We start from the raw sequence: 21,407 nt of genomic DNA, 5'->3' as shown, positions 1-21,407 counted from the left end.
ACCACCATCAGCATGCCTCATCCAGTCCCACCACCCCACGTTGATATATGGGAGGGAGCTGCCCTGAAAGCCCTCAAAATTGACTTCAGATTCCCTGGAATCCTTTGCATCAGTTCAATCATGGATAAGGAAACCTGCTGCTGATTACCACACACACACACAACCTCCCAACCACTCATTTGATGAATCAGTATTCCTCCATGCTGAACACCACTTGAAGGAAACACTAGGAATGGCAAGGTGAGGATGGGTGTGGGCTATAATGTCTATCTCCAAGAATGCATCCTTAGCACCATAACTGATTGATCTTGCTGAGTCCTTAAGGCCTGTGATGGGGGAACCAGCAAGAAGGAAAAACCGATTTGATTTTGTCTCAAAGAATCTATATGTTACATACATATCCGTCCATGACAATGCTGCTCTGAGTAACAGTGCACAGTCCTTGTGGAGATGAAGTCCAGTCATCACATTGAGCACATCTTCCATTTGTGGAACTATCATTGTGCTAAAAAGGACAGACTTTGAATAGATTTAGGAACTCAAAAACTGGGTGTCCGCGAGGCACTGTGGGCCATCAACAGGAGCAGAATTGTATTCAACAACCATCAGTCACCTATGGCCCAGCATACCCATCCAACCATTACCTTCAGTATATGCAGACCCTGGGTGAGGTTCTCATTTGTTACAGTTCTAGATGATATGTCCCGAATCACTGAGCCCATCATCTGGTTCTCCTTTATTCACCTGTTCCCTACATTGATCTCAAGAAGTTGTACTTAAAAACTGATCTGTTCCCTTTTCTTCTTGATATAAATGAACTTATGTTTTAAAATGAGCCAATTTGATCAGGCTTTCTTATGTTAACAAAGTCATAGTAATGGAATCATAGAGTCATACAACACAGAAAAGGCCCTTTGGCCCAGTGAGTCTATGTTGCCTTATCTACATTGATACCACTTTCCACTACTTGGCTCATAGCCTTGAATGCGATGACATTTCATTACCTCCACTACCCACACAGGCAGTAGATTCTACCCTCTGTGTGAAGAATCCTTTTGCTCAAAATCCCTCTAAGCTTGCTGCCCTTCACCTTAAAATTATGCCTTATCATTATCAACCCTTCAAGAAAGGGGAACAACTGTTTCATAATCAATGAGTATGTACTCATACTCCTCAATCAGGTTCCCCCTCAGCTTTCACTGCTCGAAAGAAAAAAAAAACCTGAGTCTATTCAGCTTCTCTTCATAGCTAAAATGCTTTTTATTGTCCTTTGCACCATCTCCAATGCAGCAGACCATCCTATAGTGCAGCAACCAGAACTGCACACAGTACTCCAGCTATGTACAGCACCAAATTAACCTCCTTGTTTTTATAATCTATGCCATGACTGATGAAGTTGAAAAGTGTTGTGCTGGAAAGGCACAGCCGGTCAGGCAGCATCCGAGCTGCTCCTTGGATGCTGCCTGACCTGCTGTGCTTTTCCAGCACCACACTTTTCAACTCTGATCTCCAGCATCTGCAGTCCTTACTTTCTCCCATGACTTATATGGGCAAGTGTCTCAAATGGCTTCTTGACTATTCTACTAAACTGTCCTGCTGACTTCAGGGATCGTTGGACATGCACCCCAAGGTCCCTCTGTTTATTTGTGAAGATAATTAATAAATAAATGTGAGAAGGATTAGTAACATAGCACACATACAGATAGATTCAAAAGAAAAGGTGACTCCAGCATGCTAACACTCAAACCGAGACTAATGTACATAGGCACCTTAACTTACCGGTGTTAGTGGTGAGAATGTTCAGGCCAACAAGCACATCCCAGTGAGGATGAAACTGCCCTTTAAGCCTCTGGCCTTGTGTATTTTTCAAAGTGGAAAACCCAAAATGTACCTGCAGTTTGGAATATAATCTGCAAGGAATTTCTTGCTGTTGAGCCAGGAATCATTAGCCGCTCATTACTTTTTCAGTCATAAAAGATCACAGTTCATTCTGTTTTGTCTTGCTACTTTTCTCTTTGAAATGTTTTTGTTTGAAGTTCCAATTTGATCTTTCTGGTGTGACTTTCCCTGTGTCTCTCTTTTTACAGACTGTCCATAATACTTTGGATTTCTGATCCATGGTCATGAAACTGTTGAACCAGGGGATCAATGCTAGTGTAATGAGGCCCAAGCATCATCAGTTTCTTCACCAATGACCTTTCTTTGATCATGAAGTCAAAAATGGGGATACTTCCTGATAATTGCATCAGTAGTTTTTAGTTGGTCCAGTTCAGTGTCAATTTGGACATTTGTGACTTCTCAGAAACTGAAGCAGTACAAGCTCAAATACAGCAGGACCTGGACAATAAAGAGCAAATTACAAGTACCACATATGTGCCAGAAAATAACCAGCTCCAACAAGAGACAATCTAAACACTTTCCCTTGATGTTCAATAACATTACAATTGCTGAATCCTTCACTACCAATATCTTTGGTGTTATCATTGTCCAAACACTGAACTGGACCCAGTCATATAAGTTCTGTAGCTACAAGAGCAATCAAAGGCCAAGAAGTCTGCAATAACCTTCTCAGCTCCTCACTCCCCAATGGCTGTCCACCATCTACAAAGCATAAGTCAGGAGTGCGATAGAATAGTCTCCACTTGCATGATGAGCACAGCTCCAACAACCTGTGAAACCTGAAAAGGCTCAGAAAAGATTTTCAAGGGTTTTGCCAGGGTTGGAGGGGTTGAACTACAGGGAAAGGTTAAATAGGCAGGGGCTGTTTTCTCTGGAGTGTCAGAGTCTGAGGGGTGACCTTATAGACGTTTATAAAATCATGAGAGGCATGGATAAGGTAAATAGACAAGGTCTTTTTCCTGGCATGGGTGAGTTCTGAAGTGGAGGGCATAGGTTTAAGGTGAGAGGGGCAAGATATAAAAGGGACCCAAGGGGGAACGTTTTCAAGCTAAGGGTGGTGCATGCATGGAATGAGCTGCCAGAGGAAATGGTGGAGGCTGGTGTCAATTACAACATTCAAAAGGCATCTGGATTGGAAGGGTTGAGAGGGATAATGGGCCAAGTGCTGGCAAATGGGTCTAGATTAATTTAGGCTATCTGGTCATCCTGGACGAGTTGGACTGAATGGTCTGTTTCTATTCTGTATATCTTTATGATTCTATTACTCGAAGACACTCAACATCATTGAGAGTAAAAAAAACCCTCTTGAATGACACATCAACCTTCAACATTCATACTTTTCACTACTAATGTATGATGACAACTAAGTGTATCCACTGCAGGATGCATTTGAACAACTCATCAAGGCCCCTTAGTCAGCAGCTTCCAAACCCATGACCACTACCATTAAGAAGAACAAGGGCAACAGATACAAAGGAAAACCACAATACACTCACCATCCTGACTTGGAAATGTATCACTGTTTCTTTTTTGCAACTGGGTCAAATACTTGGAACTTCATCCTTCAGCACTGTGGATGCCCTAATTCAGGGCCCAGGCCATGAGTTTCCAGCCTATACATCACCTAAATGTAATTGTAATTTTTCACTTTGATGGAATAGCATGCAGTGTTCAGTGGTTGCTTACTGTCAAAACTTGTTTTTGTAAAATCATCCCAACTGAAACAGCCCTTTTATATTTCACTCAATTGTATTTAACAGGGATCTATATAATTCTCCTTGTGACCTTTACTTTTTTTCATCATGTTTGGTGAGGCTATGCTGCTTGCAAACAATGTGTGTTTTGACAGTAAAATACCATGTGCACGTGCACAGTGGTAATAGTCACACTCCTTTGTAGGACTTCTGAATGTTTTAGATTTCCTGGTGATAATTATGCCAACATGTCACTATCCTTAACAGCTATAGATTTAGATTTGTAATTAATGTCAAAATTAAAATTAACCACACATCTAACATAGCTTGAAGGTATTCTATTTAGTATGGTACAGCTGTTCTGCACCTCCCTCCAGACACAGATAAGAAGTATTCATACTTATAAGAAATTACATAGAATGTTCAGCCAGAAATGTGCCATTTGGCACAATGGATCCTGACCTGTGTTTATGGTCTACACAAGCCTCTTCATCAAATCTAATGAAGGTAATTTTCCAGTCTCTGCTCCTTCCTGTGATTATTTAGCTTTTCCTTAGCAATTTTGAAATGAAAATCTTATGACACAGTGGACAGCACCTCTGGCTTAGAGTCAAAAGGTTCAGGCTTGAGTCTCACCCCAGGACTTGATAGTTTAGGAAGGTGCATTCATAATGTGGCAAAATCGGATGATTGTCATTCTGTAAAACCTTTCAGAACTTGCCAATATCTGGTAAGAACAGGTGCATTTACTGGTCAGCCTTGTCATGAAGAGGAGATTGGAATCTCTGCCATTACTATCTATAGATCCAGATTATGGTATGCTGTAAATGTACATGCCAGACTTCTTGAATGATTTGTAACACACTATCAATTATAACAATATTTCTTGTTCATTTATTCATGGGAAATGGGTGTCAATGATTCAACCAACAAAATGCCATTCCCTAATTGCTCTGGAGAGGATAGTAGTAAGTTGCCTCTTTGAACCATTGTAAACCTTGGTGTATTACCCCCAGTAACACCCTCAATGCTGTTAAAAAGGGTGATCAGGATTTTCATTTAGCAATAGTGAGGAATATTGAAATAGTTCCAAGTCAGTCTGGTGTGTGGTTTGGAAGGGAACTTACACGTGGTGTATTTCTCTTGCATTTGGTTTTCAAGATGGTAGAGATCACAACTTTGGAAAGTGCTGTCAAAGCAAACATGGTGAGTTGCCTTGCTTTCACTGTGTATCATTGTTTAAATGCAGGAATGGTACTAATCCCTCATTTCTCTTAATCTTTGAAACATTGTAAAAAGTCGATAAAGTTGTTTGATTTTGTTGCATTTGGCTTCAACGCACTAGGCTGTCAGCTTTACAGCATGACCTCTTATAATTCTATACAAAAATGATTTAATATTAATGCAATGGTAACAATCAAAATGCTCTCATAGATTTAGGATTCTTCCTTGGACTCACTTACTGCTGAAAAGTGTGTGGAGCAGAACCTTGACCTTCCTGTCCAGTAAAATGTAAGAGAGATGAAATTTCAGGGATGGGTTTATTTACATGGTCAAGGTGGACTGCCAATAAGACTCCTTCAGTGATGCTTACTCCAATCTATATGAGTAGGGCAAAACTGTTATCAACCTCTTCACCAGAAGATCCCTGAGGCCCTTGCAGGACTAAGAAAACAGCAAAAAATATTTTTAACTTTGAAAGGAGTAATTTGCTGAGATAAACAAGGTAATCAATGCCATCTGGCATCAATTGCTTTTAGCTGTAGAGTTCCTGAGCCTTTTAGCTGGTGAGAGCTCTACTGAGGATTCATTAGAACATAAGGGATTAGCATAAGATCCCACGGTAACCAAAATCCACTCCATTTTGCAACAGCCCATCCACAAATCTGTTGGCATTTTGCCTTATCTATAATCAGATTTCTAGAACTTCATTGTTACTCTATAATTTGTCTTATAGTATCTTATTATACACTTCTTTTCTCGATTGAGAAGGTTTGTCAGGTGAGCTGACTGCTATCAGTGACTTAGAGCGGTACTGGAAAAGCACAGCAGGTCAGACAGCATCCGAGCAGCTGCCTGACCTGCTGTGCTTTTACAGCACCACTCTAATCTTGACTGTGATCTCCAGCATCTGCAGTCCTCACTTTCACCTGCTATCAGTGACTTGTTAAACAAATGCTGTGTACATATAATGCTGAACTACAGCAATTAGTCAAACTTAGTTGTGCTACAACATTCTACAGATGAGAAATATTCTTAATGGGCTCTAGTAAGAGTTTCTCCAAACTATTAATGGGCTCCAGTTAGAATTTCTCTAAACTATAAAAAAGCAGCTTGTGAATGAATTGATTATAGGCTCATTCAGCATTCGGAAACATTCTTGTACTCTAAGAATCTGTTCTCTGAGTGTTAACGAATGAAGTCTACTTCTGTTCAGCTACCAAGCTAAAACATGTTTTGGATATTAGTTATCAAGGCATGAATGATAACTTGGCAATACTGAACAGAAGAGCAGCATAAGTGAACTGAAGAACATGAGGAGTGTCTGAAAGAAGTTTACCATAACCTGTACTTTGCAGCTATGAATGAAAACCTTATTGGTAGCCCATGTAAATAAGACCATCCTGAAATTTCAACAAAACTCCGTTGATTTTTGAATTCACCTCTTCAGCTTTTATAGTGTCCACATAGCCTCACTTTCAGATTTTGAATCAGTATGAATAACTATTATACATTCAAAGAATCATGCTGGAGAGCTACTGAGAGGAATGTGTGTGCACAGAATAATTGCATGATTGTTGGTCACTGTTCTATGTTATTACACTTATTAGCTTCTTCAGTTCACTCCAGCATCTGTAGAGGCAGATTATAATCATCCTCGTTGCTTTGTTGAAAGTGTCTGAAATTACACTTAACCACTTCACTGGGTTGCTTCATTTAATGAGACATTCTGACTATAGCGTTTAGATCAATTCATGGCACAATCATATTCGAACACTTGTTTTTGTTTGCTGCAGGACTGATGTGGTTTTTCTTAATTTGTTAAAGTCTTTGCTGAGCTGTAGTTGCTTATTGCTCCTTGATTCCTACAGATGGGCCACATATTGTTCATTCTTCAGAAAGGCAGAAACTATACCAATAGAAGTCTAAATGTAGTTTCATGCTATTCAGCAATATGAAAAGCGTAACGACAGCAACACCAACACTTATAACTAGAGTGTTCTGATAAATGTAAGCATTCAATTTGTGAGTAACTAAAGTTTCTAGATAAGAAAAGTGTGATTAAGGAAAGGTGGATGTTGGAATTTTGAAATAAAACTAGACAATGCAAGTCAGTAATGATAGAAAACTAGGGGCTGGATTTTTCCAGACTCTGAATAATATGGACAATGGCAAGTCATATGGGAAAATGTGGCAAGATTGGGACAGTGAGATTCTTGGAGAAAGTGAGGACTGCAATTGCTGGAGATCAGAGCTTAAACATGTGTTGCTGGAGTTTTTAATGATAATGTGCATGATTTATAGTCCAAGGTATGAAGTTAGAAGCTCCTGCACCTTCTGCATACTATGGAATATTGATAGGCGATTGTTACTTTGTCAGTTAGTGTCAATCTTTACAACTCATATGACATTACTTATGCCTGTCAGTCATGAATAGGATTCATTTGTAATGTTGAATGTTCAAGATTATTGCAACCAGGAGTTTTAGTTAACACAATTGATCAACGCACAAGATCCACATAAAGCACTATGTGATAGCAGATATCTTTTATTGGCTCTTTGTGGGTGTCTGTCTGATACTTTTGCCCTTTACTGGACCTCACATTACACTAAAGTGGAGGCCCCGAACACAGAGGAAAGAAATAATAATGCTACCACTCTGGGCATGTGGCAGCTATTTCCATTTCACGTGTGATATAGATGAGCATGGGTAGGCAGCACAGGTAATGGTTCACAAAGTGATTCACAGGCTCAGTTTCTATCTGCATGGAGAATAGGAAATTTCACATAAATAAGGTAAGGTTAGGTATAAATGAGATGTAAAGGCATGTAAATAGGCCTCTCACTACTCACTCGCAAATTTCTCACTTTGTTGTTCAAACCTTGAGTGAAAAATCAATTCTTTCCTTGATGCCAAGAATCTCACTGTTTAAAAATGTGTTGCTGGAAAAGCGCAGCAGGTCGAGAGGCCTATTTACATGCCTTTACATCTCATTTATACCTAACCTTACCTTATTTATGTGAAATTTCCTATTCTCCATGCAGATAGAAACTGAGCCTGTGAATCACTTTGTGAACCATTACCTGTGCTGCCTACCCATGCTCATCTATATCACACGTGAAATGGAAATAGCTGCCACATGCCCAGAGTGGTAGCATTATTATTTCTTTCCTCTGTGTTCGGGGCCTCCACTTTAGTGTAATGTGAGGTCCAGTAAAGGGCAAAAGTATCAGACAGACACCCACAAAGAGCCAATAAAAGATATTTGCTATCACATAGTGCTTTATGTGGATCTTGTGCGTTGATCAATTGTGTTAACTAAAACTCCTGGTTGCAATAATCTTGAACATTCAACATTACAAATGAATCCTATTCATGACTGACAGGCATAAGTAATGTCATATGAGTTGTAAAGATTGACACTAACTGACAAAGTAACAATCGCCTATCAATATTCCATAGTATGCAGAAGGTGCAGGAGCTTCTAACTTCATACCTTGGACTATAAATCATGCACATTATCATTAAAAACTCCTTGTCTTGGGTACCATGGGGACTGAAATTGGGGAAAGAAATTCTTATTACTGTTGCTGCACATATAATCTGTTACGGTGTATGCACCAAAAGGCTTGTACAGTAGACATCTTAATTAGAGAAATGGTAGCATGGTGGCTCAGTGGTCAGCACTGATGCCTCACAGGACCAGGAACCCAAGTTCGATTTCACCCTTGGGCGACTGTTTGTGTAGAGTTTGCATGTTCTCTCCATTTCTGCGTGTGTTTCCGCCAGGTCCTCTCACAGTCTAAAGATGTGCAGGTTGGGTGGATTGGCCATGCTAAATTATCCATAGTATGTAGGCTAGGTGTGTTAGCCATGGGAAATTCAGGGTTATAGGGTAGGGGGATGGGTCTGGGTTGGATGCTGTTCAGAGGGTTGGTGTGGACTTGTTGGGCTTAATAGCCTGGTTTCACACTGTAGGGATTCTAAGAAACAATATGCAGGGTTTACGTAGAGGCATCATACCATGTACCAGTGTTTGCTGGAAACTTTTAAGATTTTAGTTTTGTGTTTTTTGATTGCTGATTGATCGATCATGTTACTGAGGAGCCACTTTCTTTCTGTTATTGCCCACACAGGCTCATTGGAACTCATCTATAGGATTCAACCACAGAAGCTGTGGTCGCTGTACAAAGAGCTGTTCCATGAATGATGAGAGAAACACGCTCAACTTCTTTGAAGATGTTACAAATAAAGAAGGTAGTGAAACTTTCTATGAAGTGATTTATTTGCACTGGAGAGCTTATGACAATATCCCATTTCGAAATTACTTTGAAATTTGAATGTTCAATTGACGTGTTGCTTGGCTGTTTCTTTGTAGCCAAAGGTCAGAAGGGATAGTGAATACATGACAGGAGGTGGGGTAGGGAGTGGGGATGGAGTCAGAAAGAAGGGGTGGGGAGGGGAGGAGAGGAAGGTTCTGATGAGTTGTTGATATCTCTGACTTGTTGCATCTTGTGCTCCTTAATGCCTGAAAGGAAATGAAGACGTTTCATGGTCAAAGGTGGCCATGAGTACCCACATGGATGCCAATTATGCCTGTCTCTTTATGGGAGACATGGAACATTCCGTGTTCCAGCCTTATTCCGGCCATCACAAACAACTCGTTCTCCAGTATATCAATGATATCATTGGTACTGTTTTTCTCTCTCTTGTTTGCAATTTGAAGTTGATCAATTTCACTTCCAATTTCCACCTCACTCTCAGCTTCATCTGGTCCATCTTTGACTCCTCCTTTCCCCTCCTTGACATCTCTGTTTCCATTTCTGGACTTAGGCTGGCCATCAATATTCACTACAAACCAACAGACTGCCAGAGTTACCTTGACTGTATGTCCTCACACTCTACTTCCTGTAAGGACTTCACTCCATTCTCCCACTTCCTCCGCCTCTGTTCTGATGATGCCAACTTCAACATCGAAGCCTTCGAAATGTCCACCTTCTTGCTCAACCGAGGATTCCCCAGCACTGTAGTTGACGGGGCCCTCAGCCTGGTCTGACCCATCTCCTGCACTTCAACCCTCAGCCCCTCTCTTCCCTCTCACAACAGTGATAGGGTCAACCTTGTACTCGCTGAAGAGTGTGATGCTGGAAAAGCACAGCTGGTCAGGCAGCATCCGAGGAGCGGGGAATTGACGTTTCGAGCATGAGCTCTCTATCAGGAAGATTCCTGATGAAGAGCTTATGCTTGAAACATAGATTCTCCTGCTCCTTGGATGCTACCTGACTGGCTGTGCTTTTCCAGCAGCACACTCTTCGACTCTGATCTTCAGCGTCTGCAGTGCTCACTTTCACCCTTGTACTCACCTAGCAGCTCCTCCCCCAGCACATCCACATCCTTCACATCCAAAAGATCATTAGCTGCCATTTCTGACACTTCCAGTGGGATTCCATCATCAGACACATAACCCCCTATCCTCCCTTTCAGCCTTCTGCAAGGACTAATTCTTCCGGGACAGCCTGGTCCACTCCTCTTTCACTCCCCAGCACCACCCACAGTCCCATGGCACCTTCACCTGCAACCATAGAAGGTATAATACCTGCCCATTAACTTCTTCCTCCCTCAGTATCCAAGGGCCCAAACACATCTTCCAGATGGAGTAGCAATTTATCTGCACTTCACTTAATCTAACCTGCATTTGCTGCTCACAATGTGGTCCCCCCTGCTTTGGGGAAACAAACTGTAGACTGGCTGACTACTGCAAACGACCTATATTCTGATCACAAAAAAGACCCTGAGCTTCCTGTTGCCTGCCACTTAAACATACCACATTGTTCCCTCACCAACATCTTTGGCTCAAGCTTGCTGCAGTATTCTAGCAAAGGTCAGTGCAAGCTGGAAGAACAGCACCTCATTTTCCATTTGGATATCTGCAGCCTTCTGGACTCAATATCAAATCAAACAATTTTAGGACTTGAGGCACCATCTTCCTTGTGCTTAGTACAATCCCCACAAACCAGCCTCGTTATCACATTGTCTGCTATTACATAACCCATTGTTAGCCACTAATAGACCCATTAGCAGGCATTCATTTTCCTAGGCTGACCATTAGCCACTCTTTTGTCTGGCCAACTGTTCTGTTCTCTCTTTGGGCTCTATCTCCACCTATGATTTACTGCTCACCCCCACTCCCCACCCTATCTTTTGCATATAAAACAACTCTTTCCAAGCTACCATGAGTTCTGAAGCAGGGTCACAGGACCCAAAACGTTATCTTTGACTTCTCTCCACAGATGTTGCCAGACCTGAGATTTTCCAGCAATTTCTGTTTTTGTTTCTGATTTCCAGCGTCTGCAGTTATTTTAGTTTTTTTAAAGAGATAGATCAAGAGTGATTTGCTTTCTGTTTAGTGTTTTTTTCTACATCCTTTGTGTGGCATGTCTGAGATTCAGAACTCATGGTTTAGAACACACAATAATGTGATTTTTGCATAAATAAATAACTTAAGGGTGTGATGCTCATGAGATCCAAGACCAAATAAAATCCATTTAAAATCTTGAATGAAAATCTTTTACTTTTTGCAAGGTAAGCGTTTGCCGTAAAGAGCTCTTTTTGAGTGTGCCAAAGAAATTGAGTGTATTTTTTGATCATAATATCATTTGTCTGCCCTTTTCATAAATCTCCTTAAATATCTGATGCATAAAAAAACATTTTGGTGGGGCATACATTGATGTCCAGAATATTGCAACTAGACCTCCATTCTCTCTGTAAGTTCAGAAGAAGTAGGAGCAGGTGTACAAAGTTAAAAAACCATATAATACCAGGTTATAGTCCAACAGGTTTGATTGGAAGCACTAGCTTTCGGAGCACCGTTCCTTCAAACATCTGATGAAAGAGTGGCGCTCTGAAAGCTAGTGTGCTTCCAATTAAATCTGTTGGACTATAACCTGGTGTTACATGATTTTTTTAACTTTGTACACCCCAGTCCAACACTGCCATCTCCAGAGCAGGAGTAGGCCATTTGACTCCTCCTGCCTGACCCATCATTCAGCAAAATGATGGTTGATTTGCTTCAGGCTTCAGCTTCTCTTTCATGCCCACTCATCATAGACGTCAATTCCTTGATATTCCAATCATCTGTCCACTATATTTGTAAATATCTTAAAAAATGTTTTTATTCTAGCATCCACAACTCACTTCAGTAAAGAATTCCAGATATCTACTATCTTCTAGATAAATAGGTTCCTTTGCATCACAGTTTTAAATAATTGTTCCTTTATTCTGTAACTATGCCCCTTAGCTCAAGTTTTAGTTTCTTCTTAACATTTACTCTGTCAAAGCTCCTCCATTTTTGCATGTTTAGATTACCCATCATTCTTCTAAGCTGTAATGTATTAAGCCCTAACCTATAGGCAGCACTGTGGCACAATTGCTAGCACTGCTGCCTCACAGCGCCAGAGACCTGGGTTCAATTCCTGCCTCAGGCGACTGACTGTGTGGAGTTTGCACATTCTCCCCGTGTCTGTGTGGGTTTCCTCTGGGTGCTCTGGTTTCCTCCCACAGTCCAAAGATGTGCAGGTCAGGTGAATTGGCCATGCCAAATGGGTAAATGTATGGGTGGGTTGCGCTTCAGCGTGTTGGTGTGGACTTGTTGGGCCGAAGGGCCTGTTTCCACACTGTAAGTAATCTAATCTTAGCTGTTCTTGATAAGTCAACTCCTCATCTTAAGAATTAGATTTGTGAATCCAGTTTGAACTGCCTCCAATGCCAAGACATCCATTCTTAAATATGGGCCCAAACTATACAGAGCACCCCAGATACAGCTTCACCAACATCCCGTTGAGTTCTGACAAAACCTCCATACCTTTAAACTCTAACCCTTAATGACAAATACTAAAATTCCATTTGTATCCTCAATTACATTCTGCATCCAAATGCTATTTTGTGTTTCATGCACAAGAATACCTAGATCTCTTTGTGCTGCACTTTTTGGTGTCTCTCACCATTTGAATAATAGTCTGTCCTTTGAATCTTCCTACTAATGTACATGACCTCGTACTTTCCTATTTAAAATTCCATCCGGTAATTTTTTGCTCACTTACTGAAACCATCTATATCCCCTGTGCACGGTAGCACAGCAGTTAGCACTGCTGCCTCACAGCGCCAGAGACCCAGGTTCAATTCCCACCTCGGGCAACTGTCTGTGTGGAGTTTGCACATTCTCCCCGTATCTGCGTGGGTTTCCTCCAGGTGCTCTGGTTTCCTCCCACAGTCCAAAGATGTGCAGGTTAGGTGAATTGGCCATGCTAAATTGCCCTTAGTGTTAGGTGAAGGGGTAAATGTAGGGGAATGGGTCTGGGTGGGTTGTTCTTCAGAGGCTAGGTGTGGACTTGTTGGGCCGAAGGGCCTATTTCCACACTGTAAGTAATCTAATCATATCCTCAAAGAACTCTTGCAAATTTGTCAAACTTTATTTCTCCTTCACAAAACAATGTTGATTCTGGTTGAATTAAACTTTCCAAAATGTCCTGTTATTTATTCCTACATAGTGGACTGTAGCACATTTTCCAATGGCATATCTTAGGCTAACAGGCCTATTGTTCCCTAATTGCGGTCACCCTTCCTTCTTGAACAAGGGCATCGTGTTAACACTTTCCCAGTCTGCCAGAACATTCCTGGAATGCAATGATTTCAGTGATATTTTGATCAATGCCTCCAGCATCGTTGCAGCCACTTCCCTTAAATCCATTCATTGTGAGTCATCAGATCCTGACATATTTTCTGCTTTTAGTCCCACTAATTTGTTAATGACTTTGTCACTAGTGATGGAGACTCTGAAAAATGCTTCCTCCCATTAGCACCTTGCTTATCTATTAGCTTTGAGATATTAAGAGTGTCTTTCACCATGAAGATCAATGCAAAAACTTACCTTTCATTTCTCTGTTCCCCATTGTCACTCCCCCAGTAGCATCCTCCAAGTCTCCCACACACTTCATTCATCCTCTTTCTTTTTATATGCTCATAGCAGTTATTCCTGGTTGTTTTTATGTTTCTTGTTAATTTACTTTCATAGTCAATTTCCTTTCTACTTATTAACATTTTAGTCATTGGCTGGTGGTCCAAAAAATCTCAGCCCTCTGCTCGACCATTAGTCTTCACTGCTTTGTGTGTCTTAGAGACTTGATTAGATACTTTCCTTGACCATCTTTGTTAACCATAGGTGGTTCAATTCTTCTCATTGAGTCCTTTTTGATTGTACAAAATTTTGCCTAGATTTTTGACAAATCTGCTTAAATATCTGCCTCTGCTCACCAGACACTTCCTCTTAGTATATTTTCCCAGCTCACTTTAGGCAATTCTTTCCTTATACCTCTGTAACTACAACTACTAATAATAAATATTCCCATTGTCTGTAATGTTAACTCTAGAGAAAATTAGCAGATGCTAATCACTTAAACACAGCAGACAATTTCAGAAATATCAAAGTACAAGGCATACTGCTATACTTGGCTCTGGCCATGGACTACAGGCAGATTATATACTAAAGTCCTTAGCTGGGCAATGGGCCACTGATTGTAAGGGAGGGGGAAGCAGTTAGGAGAAAAACATTTACAAAACAGTGGCTGACCCATCCCAGAAAATAAAAGCCAGCTGATCTACAATTCTACACATGTGTACCAATAAACCAGAGTAGTTTGATTTTCATTCCACTTATTTACTAGCCACTACTGAATTAAAGATGTGGACTTTGTCCTTTAGTTATTGCAAACTGCACTGCATGATTCCAACATTGGCATGAAGTTTTCATATTTTCTCCTACACCTTTGGACCTCTATGTTTAACTTATTTTCCTTACCAAAGCCTTTTCAGGATAGTTTATGAAATAATCAATAAATCCATCGCATGTTTGCTCCACCTCTAATAATGTTTGATGCATCTGTACAGGGAAGAGAAGGCATTGGTGGCTATGGTGGGGGAAGGTGGGTGGAAACTTGTTTCATCCCCTTTTTCCTAATAAAAAAGAAAATACTGAACAGATGTGCAATAAATTCTTATGCACTCTCCAAAAAGGTTATCATATGAAACCAATAAAGACATATACTCAAGAACGTCAAAGACGTATTTTTATTTGCATTGACATTTAAAGGAAAAGGTTGAAATTAAATTATGACTTATACTTATGACATCCATTTCAGTATTTAATATTTTGAGTTTGCTTTTCATAGACGTATTTCCATTTGGAGAATGCATTTGTTTTTTATGACCACACATATAAGGGAAAAGTACACAGAATAGCTACATTATTATATTCAAACTTATTACATTGACAAGTCCTTACAAATTTAGATTTCATAGGTTGCATGAATAAAAATGTGAATTGTGATGAATCTTAGTATTCCAGGAGAGGCAGAAAGGCGCAGTCCTCCAGTGTTATGTTTCACAGAGCAGTAAGATAATTTTTGTCTGTTTAATTCCTCATAAATAGTTCCAGAATTAAGAGTTCCCGACTTCAAGTTTGTTCTGAAGAGAAGACACTGGGTATTTGATGAGTTGATCCCCCAAAATAAAGGGCAAAAATAAAATCAGAGAGTAAACCACCCTAGCGCTACACTTGCTACCTCCCTGGTGGTCAGATTAGAAGCATGATGATCAGAGGCTAAGACATTTATCACTGTCCTTGTGCTTCCATTTAAAGAAAAGTATAAAAGTGTGGGAGAAACCAAGGGAAGGAAGAGAATAAAATAACATGGGTATAAAGCATTAAGAAGCAAGAATGGGAAAGGACACTGTTCTCTCAAACTGAACATGACTTTTCCATGTTACAGAACAGGTTTCACTAATCACATTGCATTCTTATCTTGTTTTTCATATTTTTAACTGCGCTATCTTCATTTTAGAGCAGAAACATTAGACTCACACCGAGAGGATTTCCCATATCATCGAGTCACGCTTTGAGCTCATGCTGTGGTGGAGTTTCAAAAACCCTGACACCAATTTCACTTCTGTACCCAGATCACCCTTTCCAACAGTCCATCTTTCCTCACCCTGACATCCTCACTCGCTCTCTCTCTGTCTCTCCCTGTCATGCTCAATCATTTTTTTCCTTTCTCTATCTCTGCTTCTGTCTGTCTCCTCTCTCTTTCTTTCTCTCTCTCTCTCTCTCTATGTCTCTCTCATTCTTTCTCTCTGTCTAATTCTGTGTCTGTCTCTCTGTGTCTCTCTCTGTCTCTCTGTCTGTCTTACTCTGTGTCTCTGTATTGCTAATATAGATAAATACGAGGTGTAATATTTTGGTAGGGCAAATCAAGGCAGGACTTAAACAATAATGGTAGGGCCCTGGGGAGTTGTCAAACAAAGAGACCAAGGGATGCAGGTACACACTTCCTTGATAGTGGAATCACAGGTAGACAAGCTGGCAAAGAAGACGTATAGCACACTTGCCTTCATTGATCAGAACATTGAGTATAGGAGTTGGGGCATCATGTTATTGCTGTACAGGATATTGGTGAGGCCACATTTAGAATACTGCGTATCATTCTGGTCACCTTCATTGGAAGGATGCTGTTAAACTTGAGAGGGTGCAGAAAAGAGTTATAAGGATGTTGCATGACTTGAGGGTTTGAGTTTTGGTAGATGCTGAATGCGCTGGGGCTTTTTCTCCTTGAGCGTCAGAGGCTGAGGGGGGTGACCTTATAGGTGTCTTTATACAATCATGAGAGGTGTGGATTGGATGAGTAACCAAGCTCTTTTTCCGGGGAGTCCAAAACTAGGTTTAAGGTAAGACGGCAAAGGTTTAAAAGGGACCTGAGAGTAACTTTCTCATGCAGAGGGTGGTGCATGTCTGAAATGAACTTCCATAGAAAGTGGTGCAGGCAGGTACAATTGCAACATTACTAAAGGGGTCTGAATGGGTATATGAATAGGAAGGGTTTAGATGGATGTGGGCCTAATACTGGAAAATGGGACTAGGTCACATTGGGACAACTGGTTGGCGTGGATAAGTTGGACTGAAGGGTCTGTTTCCGTGCTATATGACTCTATGACTCTAGTTCTTGCTGTCAACTGACATCGTATGATATCATATTAAATTGGCGCTATGCTCTCAGAGATATGGAGCTCAAGTATGAAGCCAACGAGCAGTTACATGTGCATTAAAATTAAAGCAGTGTCATTTTGTATAGGGGTGGTAGGCAATTTGATGTTTATAAAAGTTTACATTAATAAAATATACTCTACGCTTATTTCTACAGCAAGAAAATTGACAGGAGTATTGGTGGCATATGGTTGAAGCTTCCAAAGTACTTAATTGCTTTAAAACAATGAAGTTGTGAAAGGTGCTTTGTAAATGCAAATTATTTCTTCCCAGAAAGTTGTGCTGAACAGATACTAAATGATAACTAATTGGCATCAAAAATGATTTTGTTTTATGAATTAGCCTTATTCTTAAATCAACAAAATATATTAGGATAATGTATGCTTTGCTGTACACATGACATTTAACTGTTATTTTTAGCACTTCAGTAATGGAGTCAACAGGGGTTAGTTGGTGTATACAGAAACCCGAATCATACAGCAAAGAATTATAATACATATTCAATCAACTACCTGCAATATCATACATTTTGTATGAAACATTGGTCCTCAGCAGATAAGTGGTGAATATTTGTGGTGATAGGCACATCATGTCAAGATATACCTGCCATTCCACTGTGATCTATTATTAGATTTTTGGGACAAATGTGCTTCAAAACTTTATTCCAGCTAAGCATTTCAGCTAAGTGTTAAAATATTTAGGGCAAACTTACATTTGTACCACATGGATAGTAATACAATCTGTAAATAAAATAGATTTTGTAATGGGTAGGCTATCAGCTTTGCAGGAGTGCTTTCCATGTGATGAAGAAGAATGTATCCTAAAATGTTGATTCAAAAACCTCCCCATCCCTTTTGTTAAACCTTTCTCTGCCTAGCTCAAATCTCTTTCCAACATTTCCAGCTCTCCTTGTTTGCTGCTTCCACTGATGAAGTCAACATGGTTTAATTTCCATCCTCAAGTAAAGAACAAAGCCAACAGGACCTGACAATTACAGATGGCATTCACCACATGGAACAAGCAAAGTAGAAAATCCCACCATTTTATCACAGCCCATTATTCATTCATTTTCTGACAGGGTTTGTGATTACAGATCACTGGATTGACTAACTAGACATCTGCAAAGTGAATTACAGAACAGGTTTGTTTCATCTCACAATTGTCAGACCATGTTGTAATTCTTCACAATAGTTGTATGCTGAAGAACTATTTATGGCAGAATAAATCATAATTAAGGCCTTGGTTTGCTCAATTTACACAGTTAAGCAAAAATTAATTAAAAATAGTTATTTCTTTGCCAAAGAAGAAAGATCAGGAGCAGCATATCTCTATATTTAGTTATTTTGTGTCTTTATTCACTTTTTTTCTTGATTGTTTCAGAGTGAACCTCTTGCACTTGTTGACTAACACAATCAAATGATTGTAGATAGCATCCAATGTTTATAACCACATTTAATGCTGTTTACTGGTCATATCTGAAGCACCCTAAGCATTTGTACTAAGCCTATGTATAGCCATCATTAACTAAAAGCAAGCTAGATCGGAAGAGATAATATTAAATGTTCAAATAATTTTTATTGTATCTAGTGACATTATGAAATGAAGGGTTATTTGAGAAAGACTTCCACTGTCAATAATAAAAGTAATTGCTTCATAAAATTTGTGGTTGCCAGCATTTTCCAAACTATCAGTGAATGGCTGAAATCTAAAAAGTATCAAATAGAAATTTCTATTATTTTTGACTATTTGAGATCATGGTGATCTAAAGCTTATAAAAGGTGAAAAAGACAACATATTTCAATAAGATTAAAAGTCAGCATCTCTGACGTCAAGTGTTATGTTATGCATATGTATAATTGCAAGTTGAGTTTGAAGTTTAGATATTTTTGTGACAAACAACGTCAGCTGACTTAGATACAGCTTTCCAAATTGTTTCTGAAGAATGAATTGTTGTTGTATAAAAGGTGGCTCGCTATTCTTGCTGTTGATTTCAAATTCAAACTGAATCACAGGTCAAAGGTGAGAGGTGAGAGGTTGGCCTGGATCTTCCTTTTTGTACTCTTATGAGTTGCACGCTGGAATTGCTTACTGCATACAGAAAACCTCCATCAGTTCCAGTATGAAGTGACACACTGGAAAAGATGGGCAGAGATCCATTTGAGCTACTTTTGGGACAGTATATATATATATATATATATATATATATATTCCATATCTTCAGCGTGCAAGCAAAAAAAATCACAAGTTGGCAATGTATTTACTAATTTGTTTCAATGCCAACATGTTTTGACCTAAACAAAAACATTGCTTGCATTGCATTAACAGAAAGTTGGTCTTGAATTCTCAATGTGTGTTGCTGGCAGGCAAGACTTCCTGCTGGCAGCACACATTTGTAAAACTACCACTACAGAGTAAAGGACACCATGGAATAAGCAGCAATGATATAATCAAGACCACTAACTGCCTTACAGCAACTGAATAAGTTTTATCATGTGTGATTTTATGATTTTTTAAATTAATGGTTTGAGGATTACATCCTGTGAATCTGCTCATTTCTAATTACACCCATCGATTTATGGTGACTGAAAAAGTTAAGCTTTTCACTTAATTACAAAAGTTTCGGGATTTTTTTTGCCAGCCTTCATGTTCCATGTCTACATCCACATAGTTAATGTTAGCTGTGATCTAATTGAGTCATAGTCATAGAGATGTACAGCACAAATACAAACCCTTTGGTCCAACTTGTCCATGCGACCAAATATCCTAACCTAATCGAGTCCCATTTGCCAGCACTTGGACCATATCGTTCTAAGTCCCTCCTTTTCATATACCCATCCAAATGCTTTTTAACTGCTGCAATTGTACCAGCCTCCACCATTTCCTCTAGCAGCTCATTCCATGCACAAACCACTCTCTGCATGAAAACGTTGCCCTTTAAGTCATTTTATATATTTCCCATCTCATCCTTAACCTTTACCCTCTAGTTCTAGACTTGCCCACTCCAGGGAAAAGACACTGCCCATTTATCTGATCCATGCCTCTCATGATTTTATAAACCTTCATGAGGTCACCCGTCAGCCTCTGACACTCCAGGGAAAATAGTCCCAGCCTATTCAACATTTCCCTATAGCTCAAATCCTCCAACTCTGGCAACATGCTTATAAATCTTGTCTGAACTCTTTCAAGTTTCACAACATTCTTTTTTTTTAGATTAGATTACTTACAGTGTGGAAGCAGGCCCTTCGGCCCAACAAGTCCACACCGATCCGCCGAACGCAACCCACCCAGACCCATTCCCCTACATTTAACCCTTCTCCTAACACTACGGGCAATTTAGCATGGCCAATTCATCAAACCTGCACATTTTTGGACTGTGGGAGGAAACCGGAAGCCCGGAGGAAACCCACGCAGACAGGGGGAGAATGTGCAAACTCTACACAGTCAGTCGCCTGAGGTGGGAAGTGAACCTGGGTCTCTGGTGCTGTGAGGCAGCAGTGCCACCGTGCCACCGTGCTGCCCTTGAGGCCAGAATTGCACGCAATATTCCAAAAGTGGCCTAACTAATGCCCTGTACAGCTGCAACATGACCTCCCAATTCCTATACTCAATACTCTGACAGTAAAGGAAAGCATACCAAACGCCTGCTTCACTATCCTATTTACCTGCGACTCCAACTTCAAGGCACTATGAACCTGCACTCCAAAGTCTCTTTGTTCAGCTCAGGACCTTACCATTAAGTATATAACTCCTTCTCTGATTTGCTTTTCCAAAATACAGTACCTCACATTTATCTAAATTAAACTCCATTTGCCACTGCTCAGCCCATTGAACAATCTGATCAAGATCCTGTTGTACTCTGAGGTAACGTTCTTTGCTGTCCATTACTCCTCCAATTATGGTGTCATCTGCAAATGTACTAACTATACTTTTTATGTTCATATCTAGATCATTTATATAAATGATGAAAAGTAGAGGACCCAGCACCGATTCTTGTGGTACTCTACTGGTCACAGGCCTCCAGTCTGAAAAGCAACCCTCCACCACTACCCACTGTCTTCTACCTTTGAGTAAATGCTGTATCCAAATGGCTGGTTCTCCCTGTGTTCCATGAAATCTAACCTTGCTAACCAGTCTCCCATGGGGAACCTTGTTGAATGCCTTGCTGAAGTCCATATAGATCACGTCCACCACTCTGCCCACATTAATCCTCTTTGTTACTTCTTAAAAATCAAGTTTGTGAAACATGATTTCTTATGCACAAAGCCATGTTGACTATTCCTAATCAGTCCCTGCCTTTCCAAACACACGTAAATCCTGTCCCTCAGGATTCCCTCCAACAACTTGACCACCACTGACATCAGGCTCACTGGTCTATAGTCCTTGGCTTTTCCTTAACATCTTTCTTAAATAGTGGTACCACATTAGCCAACCTCTAGTCTTCCAGCATCTCACCTGGGACTATTGATGATACAAATATCTCAGCAAGGGGCCTAGCTTCCCA

General features: G+C 40.2%; 1 long non-coding RNA gene across 6 annotated transcripts in view; it reads left to right on the top strand.

Annotated features, from left to right (window-relative positions):
- Nucleotides 1–20,889, top strand: part of LOC122559571 — a 33,954-nt gene extending 13,065 nt beyond the window's left edge. Inside the window, exons 1-5 of one of the 6 annotated variants that reach the window (XR_006314471.1) lie at nucleotides 3,082–3,529; nucleotides 6,686–6,824; nucleotides 8,952–9,072; nucleotides 17,810–18,047; nucleotides 20,852–20,889. This is a non-coding gene — a long non-coding RNA (uncharacterized LOC122559571). Of the gene's footprint in view, nucleotides 1–3,081; nucleotides 3,530–4,758; nucleotides 4,800–6,685; nucleotides 6,825–8,951; nucleotides 9,073–17,809; nucleotides 18,566–20,851 lie in introns of those variants that run through there. The other 5 variants (XR_006314463.1, XR_006314467.1, XR_006314465.1 and 2 more) reach the window with 5 other exon arrangements.
- Nucleotides 20,890–21,407: the final 518 nt, after the last annotated feature.

This window comes from Chiloscyllium plagiosum, chromosome 2, assembly GCF_004010195.1.
Source record: "Chiloscyllium plagiosum isolate BGI_BamShark_2017 chromosome 2, ASM401019v2, whole genome shotgun sequence".
Classification (NCBI taxonomy): domain Eukaryota; kingdom Metazoa; phylum Chordata; class Chondrichthyes; order Orectolobiformes; family Hemiscylliidae; genus Chiloscyllium; species Chiloscyllium plagiosum.
This window is presented reverse-complemented; position numbering and strand designations above follow the sequence as displayed.